Genomic DNA, 11,162 nt, shown 5'->3' on the forward strand with positions numbered 1-11,162 from the left:
AGTGATAATATCTAGCCATCTCAGTCTCTGCCAATCCCTTCTTCTTTTACCTTCAATCTTTCCCAGCATCAGGATCTTTTCCAATGAGTTGGCTGTTCACATTGAGTGGCCAAAGTATTGGCGCTTCAGCTTCAGCATCAGTCTTTCCAGTGAATATTCAGGGTTGATTTCCTTTAGGATGGACCGGTTGGATCTCCGTGTGGTCCAAGGGACTGCGTGTAGTATAGATCTATTTTTTAAAGAAAATGACAAATCACCTGGATAATCACTGTGAGTACATTCATGCATACAAATGCATGCACACAAAGATCCACCGAGTTGCACATCAAACTGATAACAGCCATGCATTTGGGGGAAATCCGGGATGGAAGGTAGGGTGGCCAAAAAGCTTCTAGTCTTCTCTATGCTGTTTCAGTTTCGTCTGGGGAGAATATACTCATGTGTCAGAGCAGGGAATTTGGAGTTAGAGCACTGGATTCTTCAAGTCTCCTCATGTGTAAATGAAGATGAGTTAACTTTCCTGGTGGCTCAGATGGTAAGGAATCTGCCTACAATGTGGGAGACCCGGGTTCGATATCTGGGTTGGGAAGATCCCCTGGAGAAGGGAGTGGCAACCCACTCCAGTATTCTTGCCTGGAGAATTCCACAGACCGAGGAGCCTGGGGGGCTGCGGTCCTTGGGGTTGCAAAGAGTTGGACTTGACTGGGCCACACACACACACATACACACACACAGTCTTCAGTGAGCTGTCGTGGGGACTGAATGTGCTAATGGGTATGTAGCTGCCATCACAACGCATGGCACAGAGAACCCCCTGGAGAAGAGCCAGTATCATCATCCCTTCCGTCGCCGAGCGATTGGATGCTCACCTGTCCATTTCCTCTTCCTGTCCCACAGGAAGACTACATTTCCCAGCCTGCCTTGCAGTTGGCAGTCACACGGCCGGCTCTGGCTGACGAACTCTGTGCAGAAGTGCTATCTACCTGCGCCATCCTCCTCATGTTTATCTCCCCAGGTGAATGTTAGATAAACGTGTCTCAGAGGACGTCTACTCAGAAAGCCACCCAACTCACATTTGACGGTGCCGTGAGCAAAAAGTGAACGAGTCTGTGTTGAACCACTGAGATTTGGGGGTTGTTTGTTGTCAGCGCTGATGTGATAATCAACCTAATGTATCATTTCCTGAATCCATATGGGAAAATCCAATAAGAGATGATTGTGAAATTGTTCTGGGCTGTGAAGGGGCCCATGCGGTACTGGCCAGGCTGGGTAGTGAGGCTCCTGAGAGGAGAGCCTGGCCTCGGACTCCGGGAGGGCCAGGGATGGTGGGTGGGAGAAGGGCTCGGAAAGAGGGCTTCCAAGCCTCCGCCAGCTGCAGAGAGGAGCCTCCGTCTGCAGATGGCTGCTGTCACTTCTCGAGTTTCAGGAGAGTCTGTGGGTCAGGCAAGGCTCAGTTCCCAGGATCAATTCACTGCAGGCTGATAAGAGACTGGATGTGTTGTTGGGGACTGGCCGTTGCCCAGGCCAAAGCAGAAAACCTGCACTGTAAGCGGTAATTAAGGAGCGATTTGCCCTTGGCCCCTGTTCCTGGGACGAATGCCAGGCCCCGCGAGCCTTCAGAGCCGCCGGTCTCCAGAGCCGGCTCGGCTGGGGGCAGGTGACACGTGCCTGCAGGTGCCTCGGCCCACATGGGCCTGGGCAGAGCCTTGTCCTAGCTCTGGGCCCAGCTCTTCTGGCAATCCTGTTCTGTGGGTGAATACTGCTGCAAAGAGGGGCTTCTGGGGCACGAAGGTGAGCCGGTCCCGGGGGCAAGCTTGCTGGTGTGATGGGCAGTGTGAAAGTGTCAGTAGCCGGCTGTGTGAACTTGGCCACAATACAGCCATGCCCTGGGCCTGTTTTCTCTCCCCTGCCGTGGCCAGGGGGCACCTGTCTGTCCAAATCCAGACCCAGGGAGACGGTCCCGGTGCTGTCCCTGCCCTCTTGGATCTTCCAGTCTGGTTCATCAGTCCATGTCCCACAGACAGGCAGCCTTGGGGGCTGTGGACAGTGAACCCTGAACCTGGAAGCCTCTCCCTTTGCAGACCAGATAGTGGAGCTGAGTTTGGGGATGAGGTAGGGAGAAGCGATGGAAGAAAGCAGGACTTGTTGGTGAGCCCAGTATATAAACATTCCGCACGTCTCTGTAATGTATGCAGTGACATATACTTTTTTGCCTGTGGAAGCTTAAAATCGTGTTGGTATATTTAAGACAGTTGTGGGAGGGGAGGGAGAAAAGCAGATGGGAAAGAGGAACAGAAAGGCAATTTCCTTTTGCCTTGACTCTGGGCGGATTATTTCGTGGGAAGGCACGGTTTATGTTCCTCTTGGCGAGCGATTTCCTAGTTAATCATCCCCACCCCCCGCCCCCCAACGGAGGTACGGGAGGTGCGCAGGGCAGAAGTGACTCACCGGTTCACCAGCAACCCCCCAAGTCTCAACCCCTGCTCCCCAAGGCTCACACCTTCCCATCCAGGGTCTCTTGTGCCTTTTCGGGAGCAGCCCCAGCAGCAAAACTCCAGCCAGGAGGCCACCGAAGGATGAGAACTGAGTGAAGAAGTTGCCAGCCCACTGGCTCAGACATTCCCATCTTCGTGTGATGAGATCGGCTGCCCTGCTGTTTCGGGGGGTGAAGTGTCTCTTTCAGAATAAAAATGAACGGGTGGATTAGTTGAGTAAGAAAAAGGATTTCTCCTTTTTCTTTCTTGCGATCCCATGGGTGGTGCCAGGGCTGGTCTCTGCCCGGGGAGGTGCAGGGGGCTCCAGAAAGCTGATCCAAGGGCTCCTTCCAAACTCCTGCTTCTGACCCACCCTCCCCAGCCCTGCCCACCCTGCCCACCCCCACTGGAACTGCCTCACTTGACCACTTAATGAGAGCAGCAGCTTACCTTTGCAATCCGACTTATAAATGACACAGCTCTTTCAGACTTTTTTCCCCTCGTTTGTTCTTTGTCGAGTCTCTTTGTTGGTAGGTCTGTATCTCGAGTGGTGGGGAGGTTAAGTGACGTGCCTAGGACCAGTAGAGACTGATTCTGTATCCTGTGGGCTTCCCAGGTGGTGCTAGTGGTAAAGAACCCCTCTGCCGATGCAGGAGACAGAGGAGACGCAGGTTCGATCCCTGGGTGGGGAAGATCCCCTGGAAGAGGGCATGGTAAACCCACTCCAGTATTCTTGCCTGGAGAATCCCATGGACAGAGGAGCCTGGTGGGCTACAGTCCATAGCGTTGCAAAGAGTCAGACACGACTGAAGTGACTTAGCATGCCCACAGGCACTGTATCCTGTGCTTGCCCCCGCAGGGCAGCTCTGTGAGGGGTGGGGGGCGTGGGGTGTGTGTGATGGGATGTCTGTGTGTGTCTCTGTGTGTAGAGCGCCGTGCTGTGTCTGGAGTGTGTCTGTGTGTGGTGGGGTGCGTCCTGTGTGTGTAGGGTGTGGGGCGATGGAGGTGGGGGAAGCTGTCGTCTATGTCCGTTCATCGTGGGCTGCCAGGTGCCTGTCCATCTGCCTTCTTCCCCCGGGCCTGCCTGGATTCCTGCAGCTTCAATGTCGCACCTGTGTCCAGCTGTCCTTATGAGACCAGGTCACACCCGTGGTTTGCCTGTGGGCATTCCCGAGAGGGTGCCAGGGTTGAGCAGGTGGAGGGTTGACAGCGGCCAGGCACAGCTGGCTTCTGAGACACCAACTTCAGAAGGCCAGGGACGCGGCCACAGCTGCTGGCTCCCGCGGTGACAAATCCGCGGTGTCTCGACGGGAGGGTTTGGGAAGCCCTCTCCACCTCCGTCTCTCTGGTTGCCAGACTGCACTGTGTCCGGGGCTAACAAGCTCCATACACGTATAAGCTGCTGGAAATGCATTCCTAAATCACCGCCTTCAAATCTCGAGAGGGGTCCCTTGCTGGCTGTCTGGGGTTTGGTGAGGTCCGCATCCCCAGGTCCCCCTCCTTGAGAGTCCCCGGACGCCCATCACATCGTCCTTCGACCTCTCCAGGAAGGCCCAGGGCTTGACCACCCCACAGGATAGAGCGACTCTTGTGAGCCCGGCCACCTGGTCCGCATCACTGCCAAGTGCGGGCTTTGTGCTGACCCAGGGCCGAGCTTTGCCTGCACGTTCTCACTTTATCCGAATGATGGATGCACATGGTTCACTGAAGGCAACAGTCCCCCCGCCCCCACCCCGTCTCATCCAACCCCGCCCCCAACAAAGCGTCTTTAACAGCTTCTCAGTGCGCGTCTTTGGGTGGCTGTCTCCTTTCTTGATATTAACACGTTCTCCGTTAGTCTCCACCGCAGTCCCGCGGGGCAGCTGCTCCTAGTGTCCCCATTTTACAGATGAGGAGACTGAGTCTTAAAGGAGACACGTGCTTTCCTCAGGGTCCCCGGAGCTGGGACACAGCCAAGCCATGGCCCACCTCCCTGCCTTTACCCGAAAGCCACAGCGCATCCAAGAGGCCACCCTGTGCGTTCCTTCTCTCTGCCCTCTGCCCCCGGAGCTGTGGCCCCTTCGCCACCTGCAGGGGCTCCTCTGGCTCCAAGGCCGGGCTAGCAATAGGCACAGCGCCCTCTAGCTTCCACCCAGCTCAGAGCGTGGCCGTCACCTCGGCTCTAGGATCCCAGTCCATTTGTTCTGGAAGTGATGCTCCCAGGAGACAAGAGCGGCTGGCTGAGGGGTGTGGGCTGCTCTGTCTGCCCCACGGGAGCTGCCTGAGCACGCTCCGGGGAGGAGGGGGCCGGGTGAGTGGTGGGAAGCATCACTTTTCCTCCCTGCCTCCCTCCCTCCCTTCCTTCCTGCTTTCCATTCAGCTTTATCAAGGCATAATTGATATATTAAAAGCTGTATGTTTAATGTGTATAATCTGATGACTTTGGACACACACATGCGTCTGTTATGCATCACCATCATCATAGTGGTAAACATATTCATCGCTTCCAAAAGTTTCCTTGCATCCCTTTATTTTGTTCTGATAGTTTGGGTAATTTTTTCCTGTTTAAGAACACTTAGCATGAGATCTCAGAGAAGGCAACGGCAAACCACTCCAGTATTCTTGCCTGGAAAATCCCATGGATGGAGGAGCCTGGTGGGCTGCAGTCCATGGGGTCGCGACTTCACTTTCACTTTTCACTTTCCTGCATTGGAGAAGGAAATGGCAATCCACTCCAGTGTTTTTGCCTGTAGAATCCCAGGGATGGCACAGCCATTTATGGGGTCGCACTGAGTCAGACACGACTTGAAGCGACTTAGCAGCAGCAGCAGCAGCATAAAATCTACCCTCTTAGCACACTTTGAAGGGTGCAATGCTGAATCGTTAGCTGTAGGCGCAGAGTTGTACAGCAGCTCTCTGGAACTTACTCATCTTGAATCGTTCTCTGTATCCACCAAACATCCAGGCTGCATTTCCCTGCCTGCAGTCCCTGACAACCATAGACCCATCATCTGCACCTGCAAGTTTCTATGGGTGCCCCGTATAAGTGGAGTCAGGCCGTGTTTGTTCTGTGACTGACTGACTTCACTCAGCATATCTTCCGGGTCCATCCATGTTGTCAAAAGAGGCAGAATCTCCTTTCCTTTAAGGCTTAACCACATTTGCTTTGCCGATTCATCTGTTGAGGGATGTGGAGTGGTTTCCATACTACTGATTCTTTGAATAATGCTGCAAGAAACATGGGGTCACTAATATCTCTTTGAGAGCCCAACTTCAGTTCTTCCGGGTATACAGCCTGAAGGGGGTTGCTGGGTTAGAAGAGAGTCTTGTTTTGCATTTTTTTAGGAACCTCCACACTAGTGTTGGAAGCAGTCGCGCCATTTCGCATGCCCACCAACTCGGCTGTAGTGTCTCCACCCCCTCGCCCCCGCTTCTTATCCTTTTTGATAACAGCCATCCTGACAAGTGTGAAGCGACAGGAAGTCTCACTCTGATTTTCAGTGGGCCACTTTTTCCTTTTCGGCATGCGTACACTGCTACTGAGGCTTCCTCGGTGGCTCAGTGGTAAAGAGTCCACCTGCAATGCAGGAGCCACTGGAGATGCGGGTTCAATCCCTGCATGGGGAAGATCCCCTGGAGGAGAGCATGGCAACCCACTCCAGTATTCTTGCCTGGAGAATCCCATGGACAGAGGAGCCTGGCAGCCTACAGTCTGTGGTGTCCCAGAGAGTCAAACACAACCGAAGTGACTTACCACGAACGCATACTGCTGTTAAAGTCAGTTGTGTTATGGATTGAATGTTTGCGTTCTCCCCAAGTTAACGCGGTGAAGTTATAACCGCTAGTGTGATGGCGTTAGGGGGTGGGGCCTTTGGGGGATGGATAGGGTCAGATGAAGTTGTGAGGGTGCACCCCTCGTGATGGGAGTAATTAAGAGGAGGAAGAGACGGCAGAGCCTCAGCTGTGTGAGGCCATGGCAGGAAAAGAGCCACCTGCCAGCCAGGAAGAGGGTCCTCAGCAGGAACCGTGTCAGCTGGCACCTTGGTATTGGACTCTCAGCCTCTCGACCGCAAGAAAATCAGTGCCTATGTTCAGGCTACCCTTCTAAGGTATTTTGTGATGGCAGCCCAAGTTGAATAAGACAAACTGAAATGTGGAAACGTAGACAGCTGGAGGTTTAAGCACTACCCCTAATGAGAATGTGTGTCTTATATTTTTAGAGCAATTTTAGATTTGCGGAAACTCCGGTACTCTTGCCTGGAAAATCCCATGGACAGAGGAGCCTGGTAGGCTGCAGTCCGTGGGGTCGCTAGGAGTCAGACACGACTGAGCGACTTCACTTTCACTTTTCACTTTCACACATTGGAGAAGGAAATGGCAACCCACTCCAGTGTTCTTGCCTGGAGAATCCCAGGGACGGGGGAGCCTGGTGGGCTGCCGTCTATGGGGTCGCACAGAGTCAGTCACGACTGAAGCGACTTAGCAGCAGCAGCAGCAGCAGCACACACAGTACAGAGGGTCCCCATACTCACTGCACCCAGCCTCTCCTGTTGTGAGCATCTCAGCGTGGTACACGTGTTAATGATCAGTGACCCGAAGGTGACACGGGTTTTCCACCAGGTTCCGCTTTGTTCAGGCTTCCCTAGGCCTCCCGTCACGCCCTCCTCCTGCTCCAGGACACACCCCTGGCACCACGCGACGTCTTGTCCTCAAGGGTCAGGCTCCTCTGACAGTGTCTGACTGCCCTTGTTTTTGATGATGTTGACAGTTTGGGGAGCCGTGATACCCGCTGGTTTCCTAGGATGTCATTTGGCCGATCGGCTGTTTTCCTTCCCCCGGGAAGGCGAGGTCCCTGCTGAAGTGGTCCAAATATTACGTTGGGAAGTTCCTGTCGTGGGTGAGGATTTGGAGCTAAATAGACCAATTTTCCCGGGCAAAATTTCAATCAAAGGCATTCTCACCCCACCCATCTGTGCGAGCTGGAGGTGGAAGCCGCATCCAGGGTGGGGAAGGGGGTGGCCAAGCCTGTCGTGCGCCCTGCAAGGCTCGGGGGCGGGGGTGGGAAGGGGGTTGAGAGGAGCCCCACAGTCTGGGTCTGCTTCCAGCTCTGCCCCCGCAGCCACCCCCCTGCCTGTGACTCTGCATCCCCGCCTCGGTTGGTGGGAGAGTGACGGAGACCCGCCTTGGTTAGCTGGTGCAGATGCAGAGCGCCTGGACCTGTGAGCGCTGGGCAGCCACGGCTGTGCTGACGTCGGTACCCGCGGTAACTGGAGACCACTGACAGGGAGACCAGTGAGTTCTCTTCCGCAGCGCCCAGGTGGTATGGCTGGTTCTATACTTGCAAGATCCCTTTAAGACACAGCGCAGGAGTGTGTGGCGCATAGTGAATTCTATACAAATGTCAGGATGGTGTGTTTCGCTGGCACCTGGGCTTGTCGCCAGCCCCCTGGCCCTCCCGGGTGATCCCAGTCCTACAGCCCCGAGGGTAACCCATGCGCTCTGTGGTCACATGCATGAGGGTTCAAATCCTGGCTGCTCTGGAGACAGGCTGGGACCTGGGACCATCTCCTCCAGCAACAAAGTACAAAGAAGTTATAAGGGACTAAAAATAACTGCCTGCATGGGCAGTTGGTGCAAATTATGGACAGAAGATACAAAAAGGTCAAGAACCCAACTACCCCTTCTGAAGGTCTGGGAACAAAACAGTGTGCTGGGAGCAAAAGCAGGGTTTGTGCACCCCCTACATACAACACCACCAAGGGGGTGGGCAGACCACCTAAGCCATGCTCTGGCTTGATCCCCACACACCCTCTACCCTGACCCCATATCAGGCACAAGCTCGCCCTCCCTGGCGAGCAGGCAAGGGAAACGGTTACTTGTTCTTGCCCCCTGCCCTGCCCCCCACTGCAGCATGAGCCCCAATAAAGCCTTGTCTGTATTCCTTGTCTGGCCTCTGATCAATATTTGCTGTAACCATAATCTGGAGTTCCGTAGAAGGCCAGGAACCCAGACTAGGAACACTCTCAGCGCCAGCTGCGTGATCTCAGGCAGTTCACCAACCTTTCTGCACCTCACTTTCCCCAACTGTAAAATGGGGATGACAGTGGCACTTCCTTGTAGCACTGTCGGGGTTAAATGAGATGGTGGGCGTGGCATCCAGTAAGTGCGCAATAAAGGGGAGTGATGAGTGTCATTAACACATCTGCGGGGACAGCCTTTGTGGGAGGCACTGTGCAGGGGCTCAGGTGAGATCACCAGTAGTGGGAAGCGTGTCTGTGTGCAAGAGGTGGCCTCTGAGGTCCCGTCGCCTCTCCACTGGGGACTCAGATTATCCACGCTTTTCCCATGGCTTCAGTCCTTAAGGTGAATATGTTTCTGCCACCCCATATTGTTTATTGGGGCATCATCTGAGTAAGGTAACGGTTTTAAAGTTCTGCCCTGTCCACAGGCCACGCTCCATGCTTTCATACATATGATTTTACTCAATTTTCACAAATATTATCCCATTTTACAGATAGAAAAACAGAGGCTCATGTATCCATCCACAGGTCTCAAGACTGTTGGCAATGGACTTGGAAGCCCATGGGTCTTTGCTTTTGCTTCCCAATGACGCTTGAGCACAGACAGCGTGGGCCCCAGTAATTAAAAGCACAGCACCCTCATTATGAAAAGTAGACTTAAATCTCTCCCAGGGGGCAAGGGCTGTTTCTGCCTTGTCACCTTCATCCTACACCTTAGTCCAGGAAGTGGCACGGAGTAAGGGTGTGATCAGTGCTTGCTGAGTGAATACATGACTATCGCTTACAGCCCTGTTGCACCCTTCAGCCGGTCCCAGCCTCAGAACCACCTGGAGGGAGAGAGGCTGGTAATGTAATCGCCAGCTCCCGGGTCAAGGAAATATACAGGAAATGAACACTGACCCAGGGTGTTCTACAGACGGACGTGTTGCGTGTTTAAGCCACGCGAGTGGACTCTGAGGAGGTGTCCCGTGGCAGCAGGCTGCAGAGAGCCAGGACAACGGCCTCCACCCACATCCAGACCCCCAGGCCCGTGTGCTGCCCCGGGGACCCCTTGCCCTCCTTTCCAGAGAGCCCTGGAGTCCTAAGCCCTCGTGGTCCTTAGCCCAGGCTGAGTTGACAGCATTCAAAGCTGGGGCGCTGAGAAACGGAGCTTGGCCTAGGACAACATGATGCTCAGCCCCCTAAAACCACCCCCAGGGGGATGGGGAGACAGGAGCCTGCCTGCGCCGCTGCGACAGTGTTGTCAGCAAAGGGCCTGGCATGGCGTCCGGCACGTGGGCTGTGCTCATGGCGCAGGACTGGTCATCGGGCATTGGTGCTCTCATCACACGGCCCCTAACATTGCAGACGGGAGACAGCAGGCATCAATGGAGGGCGAAAACCCTGCCTCATTCACTTAGGTTACTAATGACTTCCTCTCCCCTCCACAAGAGCAAGAACTGAGGTTTTTTTTTCCCCCCCTTCTTAAAAAGATTTGGGGTTGTTAACAAAGGAACTGAACCGTCAGCAAGTTTTCCTCATCAAGAAGGGCTTTGCAGCACGAAAGGAGGTCATTTTGACAAGTCTTGTGAGTTGCGCTGGGTGCAGGGGAACTTTCTGGCACATCTGGGCCTTCCAGAACTGCTGGCTCAGAGGGCCGCGTCATCCCCACCGGGTCCACGGGGCATCATGACTCCCTCCACTGGAGCAGCTGGGCGGGGCGCAGAGTGCCCTGGGGGGTGGCGCGTGACCCGAGCTGCTCCTCTTCAGTCCTCCTGCCCTTCCCACATTCAGCGGACAGCAGATCCTCTCCCCTTTCCCTGGTGGGGGCTCCCAGGAGACTGGATGCTGTGTGTGAGGGTCCCAGGGCGTGTGGGGGTCTGTCTGCTCGGCGGAGCCAGAACCTCTGAGTGACAATGTCCCAGTGCAGCCTGGCCCCCCACTCAACATCTCAGGTGGCAGAGACCTCGGGTGTCCCTAGGCCAGGAGTCAAGAAACTTCCGTGAAAGGCCAGACAGCAAATAAATACCTTAGATTTTGCAGACCGTGCAATTTTTGTCACAACTGTTATTCCTGATCTTTTCTTTCCAACCACTTAAAAATGCAAAAAAATAACAAACCATTCTTAGCTTGTGAGCTGTACAAAAATCAGCCAGGGGCTGCATTTGGCCTGGGGGCCACAGTCTGCAGACCCCTATCTAGCCTATGTTCCTATTCTTGCCTCCTGAAGCCTCTCCCTCCCCCCGCCATGACCCTGGACCAGGCGTTTGTCCAGCCCCAGCCTGAATGTCTTCCCAGCAGCGATCAGCCATCATCACTCTTGCTAATGAATGTGAAAAGGCTCACTGGTAGTGGCCTTGGTCTCCAAGACACCTCTTGCCTTCTAGCTACGCCCACCTTCTCGCTGTCTTCAGATCAGACGTTCCGTTGTTGGGAATTAGCCCGGCCCTGGGGCTCAGTGACCATCCTAGTCAGAGCCCGGCCCTGGGAGGGCCCAGGTGTTCAGTGATGCCGAGTGTCTGCAATGGCAGGAGGCGAGCAGTAGGGGGCAGCACCGAGCCGCCTTTATCTAATTTCACCCTCAGCAAGAGCCTCAGACCCAACAGGGCCCTGGCCTTTGCATCCTCATCACTGGAGGAGATGGAGACAAGTCTGCTGCGCTCCGGAGCAGGGGCCGGTGCTCCATCCACCACATTGCTTCCTCCAAGAC

This window comes from Moschus berezovskii, chromosome 26 (genome assembly GCF_049115385.1).
Source record: "Moschus berezovskii isolate FMDL1 chromosome 26, NW_MosBer_1.0, whole genome shotgun sequence".
Lineage (NCBI taxonomy): Eukaryota > Metazoa > Chordata > Mammalia > Artiodactyla > Moschidae > Moschus > Moschus berezovskii.